We start from the raw sequence: 18,541 nt of genomic DNA on the forward strand, positions 1-18,541 counted from the left end.
GGTCAAACTAATAAAAACAAAGGTGCTTTCTCTGAAATAGTAGTGGCCTCCATGACTAATCCCTTATGTTAAGTGACCAAAGAGAAGTAGCATATTCCTGGAATTTGCTGATAAAGAATAACCACAACTCTGTACCATTTGCAAAATGGTCCAACTTCAGAAATATATTCCTTATGTAAAGGAATATACATAAGAGCAAGGAAGGACAAACAATCCTCTGGACTGTGAGAAAATGTTGGCCTTGGTCAGGAGGATACTTCTTAAGGTGATAATATGCCCATAGCTCCCCTCCCTTTATTGTTGTCCATTAAACCAGCACAAATACATAAAAATGTGCTGCTTCCCCCCCTTGCTATTGAGTCTCACTGTGGGCGGATGATCGGCAGTCCCTGTGCATTCCCTGGGTAGTGTCTGCATCTCCCTGCACCACTAGGGATGTGAGTATAAAATATAATAAATATATATAATAAAAGCCTGATTGGTACAAGTTGAATCAGGGTTTTTCATTTGTGCAGATGGAATCAGTGTTCGCTATCTGCCTCGTATATCTGTACTACTCCATCATTACATTAATACTGACCAAAGTGGAAGATGTTAGAGATAGGCAGAGGAATAGGTTAATGCTATAGCCTAATCAAGAGTTGACTGGAAGCATAGCAGTGGCCATTGGGTTGGAAAAGTAGGGACATCCTCTTGGAAATTATGTGGAAACAAAATCAACATCATTTAACAGCAGACTGAATGTTACAGTTGAAATGATGTGAAGCACCTCAATATAGGAGTCCCATAAACTGAATTTATCTTCTCTCCCATTGATAACATGATGATCCTCTTGGCATCACTTGTGAGTCTTCCCTCTATTTATATTGCCATATTCACTCTATTTTTCCAGCTCATTATTTTCAGGACCTGCAACTTCTTCTGTCCAAATAGCCAGAATATTGATCCATGCATTTTTTATATTTTGGCTTGATTACTACATCAGCCTTTCACTCATCTTCCAGTCTCACCTATCAGTAGTCAACATTTCATTATGCTGCAGAGATTATTGTTTTAAAACACCATTATCTCAGTTCTCCCCATCAAAAACATATAATGGTTACCCATTTTTCTTTACATCAAGAAGAACTTTCCGCCCACTAGCTGTTCTCCCACTATTCATTCAATTTCTTTTTCTCTACATCCCGGCTCATAGTCTTCATTCCTTTAAAAAAATTTGCTTATTCTGCCCTCTAGACTATAAACTCTTTGTGGGCAGGGAACATGTCTACCAACTCCATTTGTATCACATTCTCCCAAGTACAGTGCTTGTCTCACAGTAAATGATCAGTATATACCTCTGAGGTTGATAAATGGGTGGTAACTCAAAATGACTTGACTCCTTCATGAAAACGACATAGTATGTAAGGAATATGAATAGCAACGGATCTAAACAGTTGCTTTATGGAAATCTGAAATGGGATAATCATGAGAGTTGAGAGAAAAGTATCTCAATAATAATAATAATAATAATAATAATAATAATGGCATTTGTTAAGCCCTTACTCTGTGCAAAGCACTGTTCTAAGTGCTGGGGGGATATAAGGTGATGAGGTTGTCCCACGTGGGGTTCACAGTCTTAATCCCCATTTTACAGATGAGGTAACAGGCACAGAGAAGCGACTTGCCCATAGTCATGCTGCTGACAAGCGGTGGAGCCGGCGTTAGAACCCATGACCTCTGATTTCCAAGCCCGGGCTCTTTCCACTGATCCACGCTGCTTCTCTTCTGAGCCATTTTACTTCTCAAAAAACACTTAATTAATGGGTGTCTCAAAAGCCTTTTTCCTAGCTAAAATAACCTCAGACATCATTTGAACTAGATTAGAGCACTGGAAGAATCACCAGTGTTCTATCACCTTTATCATTTTTCTTTCATTAAAAGATGACTTTTAAGTAACCCAAAGTGAACCCATCCCGCCCAAAGTTTCACCCTGAAATGCCTGCCATCCCTTAAATCCCTTCACTTTCAAAATTGAGAAGCATCTGAGGTTCAGCTAGCCAGTTATCCCAGAGAAATTGCAAGGGCTGGGGAAATATCTTCCACTTCACTTTTAACATGAAGTAACTTATCCCTGATGGCTATGCATCTAACCCACTCTGCCGATGCAGACTGGTGATGGTGATCTTAACTGGTTTTAATGAGCTCCAGGCTAAAATAGGCCATCAATTGAATGTAGCTTCAGCAAAATATACTGTTAGGATTTAAATAATTATTTGGAATTTTGGTTAGTATAGCTATGACCAAAATAGCAGGATATTTGAATAAATGTGTTACACACTAAGCCCTGGAAGGTGGTTACTTTCCCCAAACTTCCACTAACCCAGGATCTACTGTCTCAAATGGTGCTGGAGGTTATTCCCCTGCCCATTCCTCCTGAGAAACCCCAGAGCTCAGGCTGTCCCTGATAACAGTGCTTCTTTTCCTGTATGGGTTTTAATCCCGCCTCTTGTCTTGCTGTGTGACCTTGGACAAATTGCTTCTCTTCACTGTTACAGTTACCTAAACTGTAAAAAGGGGATTGAGACTGTGTGCCCAACATGGGCAGGGACTATGTTCAACTCGATTTGCTTGACTCCTCCCCAGATCTTAGTACAGTGCTTGGAACATAGTAAGCACTTAAATAGCATCATCATCATTCCCAACTAGTTAGTCCATTTCCAACAAATTGAACCCCTTTTAACTCTCCCAGATAACTGTGTCTCTTTTCCAACTAGTTAGCCTCCTCATCTTATTTATTTCTTCATATGATTGGATTTGCCCTCACTTGGGGCTTCAGATAAGTAATTAACACTTAATTTAACAAATTTTTCCGTTGGGAGAGACTACCAAAAAGAATTGGGTAATTCCCTGTCTCCCTGTGTGGGCTAGCTTTATACTCACAGTCAGAAAAAATGAAGTAAATCTTCAAAGGATGTAGCTTAACCTGGCAACAGAGTATCCTCCAGTATTATGATATCAAGAAGGAAAAACAAGTACAAAACAGAGCAGCAAGGAGCTACTCTAAATATATCATTTTGGAAGAAATTATTTATGCTGGAATTTAAAAGCCACAATTACACACAGTGATAAACACCTTTTACCCATGCCATCTTTGAGCCTAAATTTATTACTAAGACAAGCAGCGTGGTTTAGTGGAAAAAGGACGGGCTTGGGAGTAAGAGGTCATGGGTTCTAATCCCAGCTCCACCACTTGTCAACTGTGTGACTTTGGAAAAGTCACAACTTTTCTGTGCCTCAGTTACCTCATCTGTAAAATGGGGATTAAGATTGTGAGCCCCACCTGATAACTTGTATCTATCCCAGTGCTTAGAACAGTGCTTGACACACAGTAAGTGCTTAACAAATACCATCATTATTATAATTATTGAATATATTTCTGGTGAAATTTTGAAATTGTTATATTTTCAGTTCTTCAAACTCATCATTTATGTTTGGGAAGAATACAAATATGAAGAAAATGCAGAAGCTAGTTGTTCATTTATCAATCTCTCTTCTGGCTGCTGATGTTCAGAATCCAGTTGGTATTCAAAATAGAAACTTTTTGCATTCATTTTTTAGACTATTTTTGTCAAAGTGATATTAACTAGTGATACGTTTAAAACTTGGAGTAATTATCATATGTAATTATGAAATCTATCTTTGTGTTTCATCTAGCTACACTTTCATTTCATAAAAACAATCAAAAGCAGTTCGTGAATTTTCATGACAGGGTTTTTCATGGAAAATCTTATTAAATTGTACATTTGAGAGCAGTTACTTTTTCCATTGTTCAATTTTATCAAAAAATATGGGAGACATCTGGTGTCCAAAATAATAGCCTTACAGCCTTTGAATATTAATCAAACCTATAGCATGATATTAATCAAATCTATAGCATGACGATGGCTTTCATAGGAATAACCACTTTAAAGTGACATCTAAATATTTTAATAACATATGGTCAAAAAAGTGAAAATATTAAAGAACCATGGTCAAAGGAGATGAGAGGAAAATCTAATCCTCAAAATGAAAAGATCTTATAAATACATTAAACCAGATTGTTGGGGATGATAGGCATATAAGTCTTAGGGGAAGGCAAAAAATATTTATTTAGGGGAAACAGCAAAACAGGAACAGAAAGGATGTTGATGGGGGTCAGATGTTGGAAGGAGCAAGGGAATAAATATAATTAATAGTATTACAAAGATGATTAACAAATTATTATTATTTAGGCTCTTAGTCCCATGTAGGACAAGGTTTGTCTCCCATCTAATTCTCTTGTGCCTAGTCCGTGCTAAGCATAGTGCTTAATACATAGACATATAATGCAGAAGCAGTGTGGTATTCATTCAACAGTATTTATTGAGCGTTTTCTATGTGCAGAACACTGTACTAAGTGGTATAGTGGATAGAGCATGGGCCTGGGAGTCAGACGGTCATGGGTTCTAATCCCAGTTCCTCCACCTGTCTGCTGGGTGACCTTGGGCATGTCACTTCACTTCCATAGGTTTCAGTTACCTCATCTGTAAAATGAGGATTAAGATTGTGAGCCCTATGTCGGACAGGGACTACGTACAACTTAATTTATATCTACCCCAACACTTAAAACAGTTCTTGGCATATAGTAAGCGCTTAACCAGTACTATGGTTATTATCATTAGTAAAGGTGGTTGCTGTTCACATTGTATTAACCTCAAAGACAAAAACAGGGTGAAAGAGTAAGAGTAGCCAGAGATTAGGGAACAACAGATTATCCTCAGAAAGCAAGGGAACAGGAAGAGAGGAACTCTAAGGATAGTGACAACAAATAAGCCAGCAAACATAGAGAGGTGCAGGAATTGGATAAGGGGGAAATCCCTGACCACAAATGAGGACCATGATAAAGACCTATAAAAGAGGTTTTGGTCACAAAGCAAAAGAAAAAGCAAGACCTAGTGGGAAACAGCATGGTCTAGTGAAAAGAGCACAGGCCTGGAAGTCAGAGGACCTGAGTTCTAGCCCTGGCTTGGCCAATTGCTTGCTGTGTGACTTTGGGCAAGTAACTTCACTTCTCTGTGCGTCAGTTTCCTGGACTGTAAAATAGGGATTAAATACCGTTCTCCCCACTACTTAGACTGTGAGCCCTATGTGGAATAGGGACTGTGTCCAACTTGATTAACTTGCACCTACCCCAGCAATTAGAAGAGTTCTTGACACTAAGCACTTGAATAAAATAAATAATAATAGTAATAATTAAGCAGTATCACAGGAAAAGATGAAATCCTATGTGATTAATGCCCCCAAACCCTCAGAAGACCACTCAGACAAGAGAGGCCAGTCCTGAGGGAAGAACTAAGAAGGCCTGGACACAGCATGGCCCAGTGGATAGAGCTTGGGCCTGGGAGTCAGAAGGACATTGGTTCTAAATTCAGCTCCACCACTTGTTTGCTGTGTGACTTTGAGTAAGTCACTTCACTCTTCTGTGTCTTAGTTACCTCATCATTGAGCCCTATATGGGACATAGACTGTGTCCAACCTGATTACCTTGTGTCAACCCCAGCACTTAGTACTTGGCCCATAGTAAGTTTTTAAAGTTCTTAACAAAAAATGGGGACATAGGATGTTTGAAAGTGTAAAAGGGGACTGATTATTGCACTGTCATCTTTGCTTTGGGGATCAGTACACCAGTGAGGGATAATCACACATGCCAGTAAACTGCATTGGCAAATTGAACCATTCTTGAAGCAGTTACCAAACTGAGAGGTAGCGTTCAGAGGCTTCGGTGGGATTTTCTTACAGAGGACTATGGTATATTTTTGATGGAGGGAAGATGTTGACAGAACAGATTATAATTCCTTGAAATTACTAAAGTTTACCTTTACTTCAACAGGATACAATTAGAAGAGAGAATATTTGCCAGAAATAGTGTTTGCCTTACAAAGGATAGGGAATTCCATTTCTTCTGAAAACAAGGAAAGCAGTATGGTCTAGGGCAGCAGCATGGCCAAGGGGAAAGAACATGGGCCTAATCCTGGCTCTGCCACTTGGGCAAGTCATTTAACTTCAGTTTCCTCATCTGTAAAAAGGGGATTCAATTCCTGTTTTGCTTAATATTTAAACTGAGTCCATGTGGGACAGAGACTGTGTCCACAATGATTAACTTGTATTTACCCATGTTTAGAACAGTGCTTGGCATAGAGTAAGCACTTAAATATAATCATGAGATAAACAAAAGGCAAGGCTAAATGGATTCTTACTTTCCATAGAAAATATTCTGCATAACTGTACCAACAATTCAAGATTTGTAACAAAACAACCCTGAGGTGTAGAGGAATTGGACTAATCACCAATTTAGTAAATTGGTTTTATTTTTATGTCTATTTTATATGTATTACACATAATAGTGGTTGAATCACTCTCTCTTCTGGGAATGAGTAGATGATTGAAGCTGAGCATCCACTTTTCTCTGATATTTTCAAATGATTGTAAAAAGAAAGAAATATAAAAATTATAGACCTTCTTACCCAAACCTAGAAAACTAGGGTTTTCAATTTTTTGACTTCTCTTCTGAGCTCCTTCAGTTCTTTACCCAAATACTTCCTGTGATATCATTGTTTTCCAAAAGTCAATTTGATCATAATTTAATCACTATTTTGGTTATTTGTAGAGAGAAAAATGAGATAAACAGACACACAGCCAGCTACACAGCCAGCCAGATATGTGCTGGCTCTCCATTTTAAAGAGGTTTCCAATGGTAGGACCTGATCCAAGCACCTGAGTTTAGCTCTAAAACATGCGTGAATGTATGGCACTCCTGAAATGACATCCCTAACTGAAGGTTTATCTAGATATACAAGATACTCTGAGAAGACCAATATGTGTTTGTCAATCCCCTCCATCTCATGTTAAGTAAGGAGTGTCCCTGGTGGCACAATCGCAGCTGGAGTGACTGGCACTATTTTCAAACCTGCCCCTTGTGATCGAGCAGAAGGTTCGAAGAGATCATAAGAGAGTAACCAATATTTTGAATAGGGACACATGGCATATATGTCTAGTGCTTTGGTCACTGAGATGTAATCTTGTGATTTTCTGCAAATCAGAATCAGCACGCTCTAGTGGAAAGAGAACAGGTCTTGGAGTAAGTATCCCCAGGTTCTAATCCCTCCTCCATCACTTGTCTGCTGTGTGACCTTGGGTAAGTCATTTAACTTCTCTGTGACTCTCTAAAATGGGGATTAGTACTGTAAACCCCATGTGGGATGTGGACTGTGTCCAATTTGAGTAGACTGTGTCTCCCCCAGCACTTAGCACAATTCCTGGCACATAATAAGCACTTAAATACCATAAAAAATATATTTTAACAATTCGGTGAATTCTGATGTTCTGCCATGACAGCTGAGTTTTGAGAGAATGACAAGAGTCTCTCTTAGCATGCTACAACAAAGAAAAGTGTAACTCTTCAAAACATCTCTGAAAGGAAAAGCCAAAGACAGCTTCAGTCTCTGAGTGTTCTCTCTGAAATCAATCATATTTATTGAGCACTTACTGTGTGTAGAGCATTGAACTGAGCACTTAGGAGACTGCTGTTGTCAAGCCAGGAATGCAGCCTTACCCACAAGTATAGTACTATGGTATCTTTGAATATGACTAACAACTAACCAAGTCTAACCAAATTATGATGTAGTTAGCAAATAATCTATATTTTTGAAATGTTTCTTGACAATGTAATATAAATATCTATTACATATTTTGATTGACATCACTATAAAATTTGCATTCTTTTCTAGGTCATTAAAATGAGTTGAATAATACTGCTGCCATATAAATCCCTGAGGGATTCTACTTGTCATCTACCTGCATTTTGATCGAGCACTACTGACAATATCACATTAAACAAGATCTTTATAAAAATCCATCTCAACAATGCTTTCCCTCTATTATTCAAGTTTCTAGAATGGTGTTTCTTCAAAAGTCTTAATAAAATTAAAATAATGTATGTGCACCCAATTTGTGTGTGTGTGTGTGCTTGCTTGAACTCAGACTTTTTTGAAATGGCAAAATATTGTCTAGCAGAATGGATGGTATGCAAGATATTCATTTGCTTCCCATTCATGATCCTGATAGATGATTTTCTTTCATCATTTATTCAAAGTGTTTCTAGTACAACTACATTTCCAGCTGATGATCACTCTATAAACTGCAATGCAGCAGAAATTTGAGATACCTGAAGACATGAGGCTATTTTAAACTGAAGGTGATGGTGATGCCACAAATACTTATGCAGCTTCTGACAGTGACACTAATGAGTCCTGCATATTGACAACTAGAGGCAAAGGACTAAAGCATACAACAGAAGGTTTCCTATGGACAAGAATCCCCTGGTACTGCTGCATTTGACAGCCCTAATTATCTTGACTAGGAAATGAACAACTAAAAGCTTATGTGGGTTTGTATTTTTGCACTAGTTTGTCAAAACTGTTACATCTCATTAAGTAATGCCTAAACTGCAGCATCTACAGGCCTGGCAAATTTTAATACAGGCATCTAAAAAGTAAAATCATTAATGATTTTTATAGTAATCGATAGACAGTTGTATGAAAAAAACAGAAGTGCTTAATTTAAAAATAACCTATATTCTTGAAAGTCTATGGCCAAGATTTCAGGAAAAAAAATACAAAAACTGATGGGGAAGAGTAATTTAAAAAAATAAATAATGAGAAGCCATAGCCATCTTTTTTGAACGAACTCTTCCAAAGCTAGATGGGTGGAATAAAGGGTAGAAGGCCATACATTGATAAAATATGCCAAGGAATAGAAAAAAATGAAATTGGGTGCTACTTTGGAGAAAATATTTTGTTTCAAAATTCAAAAATGAACTGAGCTTTTATATCCACCTCAAATATGATTGTTTTACATGAATACAAAGAATGATGTTCTGGTTTTAACAATGATGATAAATAGTATGGGCATGGCAGCCTTGAAGTACCTCACTGTCAACAGGTTTTCCTAATCATTTATTTTTTCAGCTGGTGCTTTGCTGTACAAGGTTTAATTTATAGCAAACGTTTAAGGGACAATGATTCTAATGACAAGAAGATAAGATTAGCACTTTCATGAGATAGTAGTCTTTGAACAGTGAAATAAAAGAAACTAAAATTTTAATATTGCAGTTATGAAACATCCCTACTCCTGTCTCTTTTTTAAAAAAAACTTCACTCCTCCTAACTGTACTATCTCTTTTGTTTACCCTTGCTCATTAAAGTAAGTGAAAAGGAGGGAACTATTTAGCGACCAGAGAGAGCAATGGAACTGGAAAAGAACTGGATAAAGTAGTGTTGTCTAGGAGTCAGAAGGACCTGGGTTCTAATCCCTGCTCCACCACTTGCCTGCTGTGTGAACTCAGGCAAATGACTTCACTTCTCTGGGCCTCAATTACCTCATCTGTAAAATACGGATTAAGACTGTAAGCCCCATGTGGGACAGGGACTATGTCCAACCTGATTAGTTTATGTCTAACCCAGTGCTTAGTACAGTGCTTGATGCTATCATTCAGTCATTTATTGAGCACTTACAGTATGCAAAGCACTGTACTAAGTGCTTGGGAGAGTACAAAATAACAGCATACACATTCCCTGTCTATAATCGTTACAACAGAAAGTATAATAAATGTACTCTTTATTACATGCTGCTTAAGTGTGCAAGTACCTATTCTGGGATATATGACAGGAAATCAGATTAGCACAGATTCTGTCTGACATGAGCTCAGATAAGAGTAAGGAAAGCAGTTAGAAAGAGTAGGTATCTGATTCCCATTTTACAGATGAGAAACTTAGGTCCAAAGAGGTTATGTAACTTCCCCAAGATCATTTAGCAGACCAGTGGTAGACCTGACATTAAAACCCAGACCTCTGACTCTCAGATCCATTCTCTTTCTATTTGGCCATGATATTTTATATTTGTTCTACTAACATGTTATTGCTTTAATGAGATGTTCATCCCCTCGATTATATTTATTGCTATTGTTCTTGTCTGTCCGTCTCCCCTGATTAGACTGTAAGCCCGTCAAAGGGCAGGGACTGTCTCTATCTGTTACTGATTTGTACATTCCAAGCGCTTAGTACAGTGCTCTGCACATAGTAAGCACTCAATAAATACTATTGAATGAATGAATAACATGTTAAATCTTTCTCTTCCTGCTCCCAATCACTTATAATATTTATCCATCTCTGACACTAGATTGTAAACTCCTTGAAGACACAGTCTAAGTGTTTTATTTCTACTGGGACTAGAATGTGGATCTCCTGACTTTTCAAGGTCCTTCCTTTAGGCTATGTTTCTAAGTATTTTATAGTTAGTGTTCAAAACAGATTACCACAATGATGCGTTATTTCTTCCTCACTAAGCTTAAGTCTGCTGAGAGCAAACTCCACAAATTTGTGATACTACTGCCTGTGTCAAATTGGTGGGAAAATTAGGATCATTATACATTTACATACATTCCTAAATATATGCATACAGAACATCCCATTTTAACATTCTTCTTTTACTGTTCCTTTGAATTTAAATGATGGTATTAAATGTTGGTATTTGTTGGTATTTGTTAAGCGCTTACTATGTGCCGAGCACTGTTCTAAGCGCTGGGGTAGACACAGGGGAATCAGGATGTCCCACATGGGGCTCACAGTCTTCATCCCCATTTTACAGATGAGGTAACTGAGGCACCGAGAAGTGAAGTGACTTGCCCATAGTCACACAGCTGGCAAGTGGCCGAGCCGGGATTCGAACCCATGACCTCTGACTCCAAAGCCTGTGCTCTTTCCACTGAGCCACGCTGCTTCTCTATTATTATTACATTATAATATTATAATTATTAGTAGTAGATTATTCACATAACTGTCACTGCAATAACTGCAACAAATTTTACTTTCCTTTACACATTTACCTTCCCCTCAAGTATACTGACTAATAGAATTATCAAAGGCTACTTCAAGAATTAGTGATATCTAAAGTAGACAACAACAAATATGATAGCCCAAGGTATCTTTCTGCTGACTCCAATTCCATAACAAATGGAAAGTTCTTACCATTAGCTTTACATCTTTCAATTCCCTTGCCCTCTCCTATCCTACCTCACAGATTTCCTACTACAACCCAGCACTCTCACTCCACTTCTCTAAAGCCAACCTACTCACTGTAGCTCCATCTTCTCTATCTCACTGCTGATTCCTCATTCATATCCCACCTCTGGCCTGAAACCTCCCTCAACCCTTCATATCCAAAAGACCACCACCATCCCCACCTTCAAAGCCTTATTAAAGTCACATCTCCTTCATCCAGAAGCCTTCCCTAAATCCTCATTCCCACTACTCTCCCTTCTGCATCACCCTTGAACTTGGATTTGTATCCCTATTCACCCCACCCTACTACTGGAGTTAGGAGAAAGACAGTAGCATGGAGGAAAGATTTAGAGGGAAAATGGGACACCAGGTGTTACAGTTATCATTGAGTCACCAAGAGATGATGTCTCAGATGATAATTTATTGTCATTTCATTTTTATTACCAGGCATCATAGGGAAGTTTAGGAACATTTAGGGAGGCTATGTTTACTTTTTCTATAGGCATGTGACATGACTAGATGCAACATGCTGCTGTTTTTATTTCATAACCACAGATTTTTCCTGATAGTATATCTATCAGTATAAGATAGTATACTTATAAGTATACTTATAAGTATATCTTGATAGTATGGTTATGAGACATAACTGCTCAAAGCAACCTGATTGAATTTTCATGGGAGGGGAATCCCAGGCTTGTACAACCAATGTAATCATCCCAGTAGGTGACAGCAAACATGAGTTTCAGCAGGTTTGCACTGGGAAAGAAAGAAATCTTCCTGCTCATCATCATTTGCTTGCTGAAACACTCCACAATCCTGAATAGATTATGAAAATTTCCCTCAGCCTTGCTGTCCCCTTAAGAGTATAACCTTAAATGAACAGAAAGTGAGAAAAGAGAAGCATATAAGCATCAGGTTCTCCAGAAGTAATTTCTGGATGTCTGAGCCTCCTTGTTCACCTCCTCACCTCTCGTCTCTTCCCCACTCCAGTTCTTATTTCACTCTGCTGCCCAGGTCATTTTTCTTAGGGGAAAAAAAATTCATTCAGTCCATATCTTCCCACTCCTTAACATCTCCAGTGGTTGCCCATCCACCTTTGCATCAAATGGAAACTACTTACTAATGGCTTTTAAGCATTTAATCATCTTGCCCCCCTGCTTACATTCCTACATGCCAGGCCACACACTTTGCTCATCTAACATTACCTTAGTCACTTTACCTCCATCTCACATGTCTTGCAGCATCATCTTGCCCCCCTGCTTACATTCCTACATGCCAGGCCACACACCTTGCTCATCTAACACTACCTTAGTCACTTTACCTCGATCTCACATGTCTTGCAGCTGACCACTTGCCCATGTCCACCCTCTGGTCAAGAACTCCAGGGGTGAGACTCCTGCTTCACAAGCCCATAACCCTGACATCATCCTTGACTCCTCTGTCATTCAACCAAATATTCAATCCATCATTCAATCCTGTAAGTTCCACCTTAACAACATAGCTAAATTCTGCCCTTTTCTCTCCAAACTGCTACAATGTTAATACAGTCATTCATCTTATCCAACCTGGATTACTGCATTAGCTTCCCTGCTGACTTCCCAGCCTCCTGTTTTTTCCCCACTCCAGTCCATACTTCACTCTGCTGCCCAGATCATTTTTCTACAAAAACATTCAGTACATACCACCCCACACCACAAAAACTCCAGTGGTTGTCCATCTACCTCTGCAAACAACAACTCCTCACCATTGTCTTTAAAGCACTCCATCACCTTGACCTCTCCTACCTCACCTCACTTCTCTCCTTTTACAACACAACCTCAATTTCAACTACAACTTCATTCTGTTATGCTAACCTCACTCTACCTTGATCTAGCCTATCTTGCTGCTAATCCCTAGCCCTTGACCTGAAATACCCTCCCCTTCCTTCAAGACTTATTGAAGGCACATTTCCTCCAAGAAGCCTTTCCAGATTTCCCCACATTTTCCATCACCTTCCCAAGGAGTCTTCCCCACCTTTCATCATCTTCCACTCCCTTCTGTATTGCCCAGACATGCTCTTTATGCTATTCCCCCCACTCCCAGTCCCACAGCATGTAAGTGCCTAACTAATTTTATTTACTTTTACTGCTATCTGTCTCCCCTTCTCTAGCCTGTTAGCTCATTATGGGCAGGGAATGTGTCTGTTTATTGTTGCATTGTACTCTTCCAAACACTTAGTATAGTGCTCTGCACACAATAAGCGGCTCAATAAATACAACTGCATATGTGAACATCACTCTCCCCACATTCAAAGCTTTATTAAAATTACATTTCCTTCAAGAGGCCTTCCCTGATTAAACCCTCATATATCTCTCCCTTGAACATTTCTATGCATTTGGACTGTACCCTTTAAGTGCTTGATATTCCCTCAGGCTTTAGCCCCCAAGGACTTACGTACCTATCAGTAATTCATTTTAATGTCTGTATTCCCCTCCAGACTGTGAAGTCTTTATGGGTAGAGAACATGTCCACTAACTCTTGTTTAATTATACAACCCTATGCACTTAGTACAGTGCACTGTACACAGTAAATGTTCAATAAATACCATTGACTGATCAAGTGCACGAGAGGCTTAGAGAATAATTAGAGAAGCAGCGTGGCTCAGTGGAAAGAGCACGAGCTTTGGAGTTAGAGGTCATGAGTTCGAATCCCAGCTCTGCCACTTGCCAGCTGTGTGACTGTGGGCAAGTCACTTAGCTTCTCTGTGCCTCAGTTACCTCATCTGTAAAATGGGGATTAAGACTGTGAGCCCCACGTGGGACATCCTGATTCCCCTGTGTCTACCCCAGCACTTAGAACAGTGCTCGGCACATAGTAAGCGCTTAACAAATACCAACATTATTATTATTCTCTAAACTCACAAAAATTGTGCTACTGCTCGCCTTGATACAGTCAAGAGCACAGTGTCTCTGCTTGGACATAAACCTAATAATAGAGAAAGATGTGTGTGGGGGTAGAGGGCAAAATTACTGTAATTATTCTGAAAATATGTTATATACACAACAGCACCTCTTGCTTGCAATGTGCGAAAATAAATTCAAATGGCACAGATACACTGTGCTACCTTCTTGAAAAGGATTTTAATTTATTCAGAACAAGAATTTCACAGTATTTTAAATTGCTAAATACAGCTAATTAATTCAATTACGTTGACAATTGAATACAAGCACATAATTCTAACTTGGTTTCTCAAGTGAATATTTCTAATTGAACAAGTGAAACTGTCCTACTACACTGGCATAAATGGTACAAAACAGCTTTAATAATTAATTACCACCTTGTTTTACCTCTTTATCAACTACACACCAGTTCAATTTATAATTAAGATATATTTGGATTGGAGATTTGGTGCCTTGGTGGATTGATTCTGAAATAGCTTAGAATCCCATTAAATGTTTCTGGAAAGTAAATGATAAAACATTTATTTTGCAGTTCAGTAGCCTGATCTTCACACAGGAAAATGTGGAATCAGATTTTACTGACATTGCTATCCATATAAAAATTTGAAAGTTTTGCTATTTTTTTGGTTCATTTCATTAAAGTCTTTTGTGCTGTTGATTAATCAATCATATCTATTGAGTGCTTACAGGGTGCAGAGTACTGTAGTAAGCACATGAGAAAATATAATATAAACAAGGTGGTAGACATGTTCCCTACCCACAGAGAGCTTATGGGGAAGCTTTCTTCCATTCCTAGAGCAATGCACTTTTTTTTCCCTTTATCTTTTCATCTCATTCTTTAGCATTTCACATCTTCTTCCTTTTTACTTTTGCTTCAAAATTTCTCATTTTCCATAAGGACAATAGCTATGTGCATCTAAAGAACACAACTTTTTTCCAAGAGGTCCATCTCTTTAAGGCTACTTAAATTTGATGGGGTTCTAAATATTCATCCAGTATCTTGACACTTTTTAAAAAAACTTTCTAAATTTATGGTACCATAAACTTTTATTACTTTACTGAATTTTAAATGTAGGCATATTCTTAGTTAAAATGAAAGAATTAAATTTTGCATGGGTGAGATTTAAAAGGTTCTTAAATTAAAATTTAGGATTTTCTCTGTCAAGTCAAAGTTTTGTGAAAAGTGTAGTCCTGTTTCAGTTAAAAGGGAAAGACAAAGATATGGTCACCAAAATAATCATATTTGCGGACTGGAATTAGAGTAGTTTTTTTAATTGTTGACAGCACTTGTTTTGCTGTTGTAATCTAAAATAGGAGAGCAATGCAATAGAAAATTAGATTCCCATTCTAGAAAGCCATACTAATTGGGAAATAGGGGTGTCACTTTAGTCCTGTCAACTAACATTGCAAGTATATTCTAAGTAGCAGTTGAAATTATTATATTTTCAATCATCTTACCAAAAATATGTACAGGGTAATATTCTCTCTATATATGTATATATATATACACAAAAAATAAACTAATATTTGGGCAAAGGTGACTCTTACCTCTTAAGCACTTATGTACATATACTTACAGTCTGCCTTTTCCTCAATCTGTAATTTCTATTAATATCTGTTTCCCCTATGGATTGTAAATTCCTTTTGAGCAAGGGTTATTTCTACCAATTCATATTTTCCCAAGGACTTACTAGAGTGCTCTGCACATGGTAAGCTCTCATTAAATATACCAATGATTGATAATATATATTCAACACATTCATGCACATATACACATAAAATTAACATAAAAATCATCAAAACATTTTAAAGCAAAGCATTTTAAAATAAACTGAAGTGATATTTACCATATTTAAGTCCCAAGGAAACTCCAGGGGCTGCCCATGCTTAGCCAACAGAAACTCCTTACCAAAGGCTTTAAAGTACTCATTCTGGCTTGTCCACTTCCTACCTTAACTCACTCATCTATCAGCCCAGCCCACATATCTGCTTAATGTTCTTCAGTCTCATTTATCTCACCACCACCCTATTTCCACACCTTCTGACCTGGAACTCTCTACCCTTACATATAAACCAGACTACCACTCTCCCCACCTTCATTTGGCAGTAAATGTGTCTATTGTCCTATTGTACTCTCCCAAGCATTTTGTACAGTGCTCTTCATACAATAAGCACTCAATCAAGTTCAAAATCTTAACTCTTTAGGTCTTCCCAGATTAAGACTTTTATCTGAGTTCCTTTTGTTTTTGTATGGTGTTTGCTAAATACTATGTGCCAGGCACTGTACTAGATATAAGGTAGTCAGGTTGGACACCGTCCTTGTCCCTCATGGGACACACAGTCTTAATCTCCATTTTCTGGATGATGAACCTGAGGCACTTGAGTGATTTACCCAAGGTTAGACAGCAGACAAAGGGTGGAGCAGGGATTAGAACCCAGGTCCTTCTGATTGTGTTCTGACCATCTTGGAACTGTACCTTTTAAGCATTGGTTTTCACTCCACCCTCAGCCTCATAGCATTTATGTACATATCAGTATTTCATCTTAATATGTCTCCCCCTTTTGGACTGCAAGCTTGCTGAGACATTAGGAACATGTCTAATGTGTGTCTTGTATCCCAAGCATTTAGCAGAGTGCTCTGCACACAGCATGAGCTCAATAAATATCATTAATATTTACATAAAAACACTGCATTACTGATTTTTGGTAGTTCGCATGTATTTCTTGGAGCAAACATCTCTAAGTGGTAAATCGGGATACTAATGTCAATCAGACATTAGAATGAGATTTTTGTTTTAACTCTTTTCACCTGGAAAAAGAGTCAAAGAGTAATAGTGACAACAGGGGGTAGCTAACTTTAGCTTCCCAAGAGACCACATGTTGTGTGTGTTGCCCTGGTCGGTGCCCCTCTTCCTTTGCTTTGAATAGTAATAGCTATATAAAACTACTTGATACACTTTCCATCTTTGACTCTTACTGCTTCTAGGCCGAAGATGGATTCAGTGATGAAACCAAATCAGCTGGGATCATTTCAAATCTTGCCTAATGAAAGTGCATCCACTAAGTAAACTCTGAAAAATAGAGCTGTTCCTCCTAGAAAATGGCAATGGATCATAACAAGAAAAATCTAAGACAGAATCAAAACTTTTTGTGATGTGCTGGATTGTTCCCAAACTGGAGCCAAAGCTTGCCTTCTCCAATCTCCAAAATATTAATATACAGGATTTTGTCTGATAATTATCAGGTCAATTAGTCAATCCACAAATTGCTCATTTAATCCATAAATTCAGCCTCATTTTTTGCTGGTATTTTCCTTTTTCTTCAACACCTTTGCATTATGAAACTACATGGATACATTTGCTTTCAAAGAATTGACTGACTGTGAGTCATCCTGTATCATTTTACAGGTTGCATGGAAGGGAAAGTAGAATCTTCATTTGGTGCACAAACTGTGAACACACATCAGGAGGCCAATCTTAATCTACTGTGATTCTAACCTACTATATACTACTCTACTGTAATTTGCACATCAAACTAAAAGACATGAATACCCACTGGTTGGATCCCAAAACTGAAGACACTAGGGAATCATGCCATCCATCACCACACTGAGGCCCTTTACTCAAACACTGCATTATCCCATCCAAGCAACCATGCCACCACTGCAGAACACAAAATGGAAATATCTTTATCACAAAAAAGAAGGAATCTTTTTCTGGTGGACTGATCTCAACCATGGTCCTTTGAACCATTAATGATAAGGCCTTTGAAGCACAGAAAGCCACCAAATATAATGACATGGCCACAGCCCCAACTTCTGAGGAATTCATTTCTACACTTGTGTCTGATTAAATCTACAAGTGAGAATGAAAAAACCTTTGAACTCTTCATAAATTCTTCAATACGCACAAATCTGTGCACTTGGTACTACTCATCCATTCTACCCTCTGTAGCATACATGTAGAGATCTTTTAAAATTTGTTGCTTTTTCCTACCTGTACTTTTGTCTCCCTAGCTAGATCATATGGCAAGGTGCATATCCATTGCACCTTGATCATATCATTAGCTCTACTGTACTCTACAAAGGCCTTAACGGAGTGTTTTGCCCAGTGAAAGCACTTAAATTCCATTGGCTGAATTACTGATTAAGGAAATTCTTACCTCACCTCTCTTCTCTCCTTCTGCAACCCAGCTCCCACACTCTGCTCCTCTGGTGTTAACTTTCTCACTATGCCTCATTTTCGTCTGTCCTGCCGATCCCTGGACCACATCCTACCTTTTGCAACCCCAACCCTCTATATGCTTAGCCTACCCTCATCCCTTCTAATACTGCACATCCTTTATTCTTACAACTCCTCTACAATTCTTACTTCCCCTTCTTCCTCCAATGATAGTCTGTTGTATAAGAAGGGGGAAGGAGTTTCAGGCTAAAGTTTAAGTTTCTGATCTCCCATCATCCTGTCTCTCCCCACTTCAGTCTGTACT

This window comes from Ornithorhynchus anatinus, chromosome 10, assembly GCF_004115215.2.
Source record: "Ornithorhynchus anatinus isolate Pmale09 chromosome 10, mOrnAna1.pri.v4, whole genome shotgun sequence".
Classification (NCBI taxonomy): Eukaryota; Metazoa; Chordata; class Mammalia; order Monotremata; family Ornithorhynchidae; genus Ornithorhynchus; species Ornithorhynchus anatinus.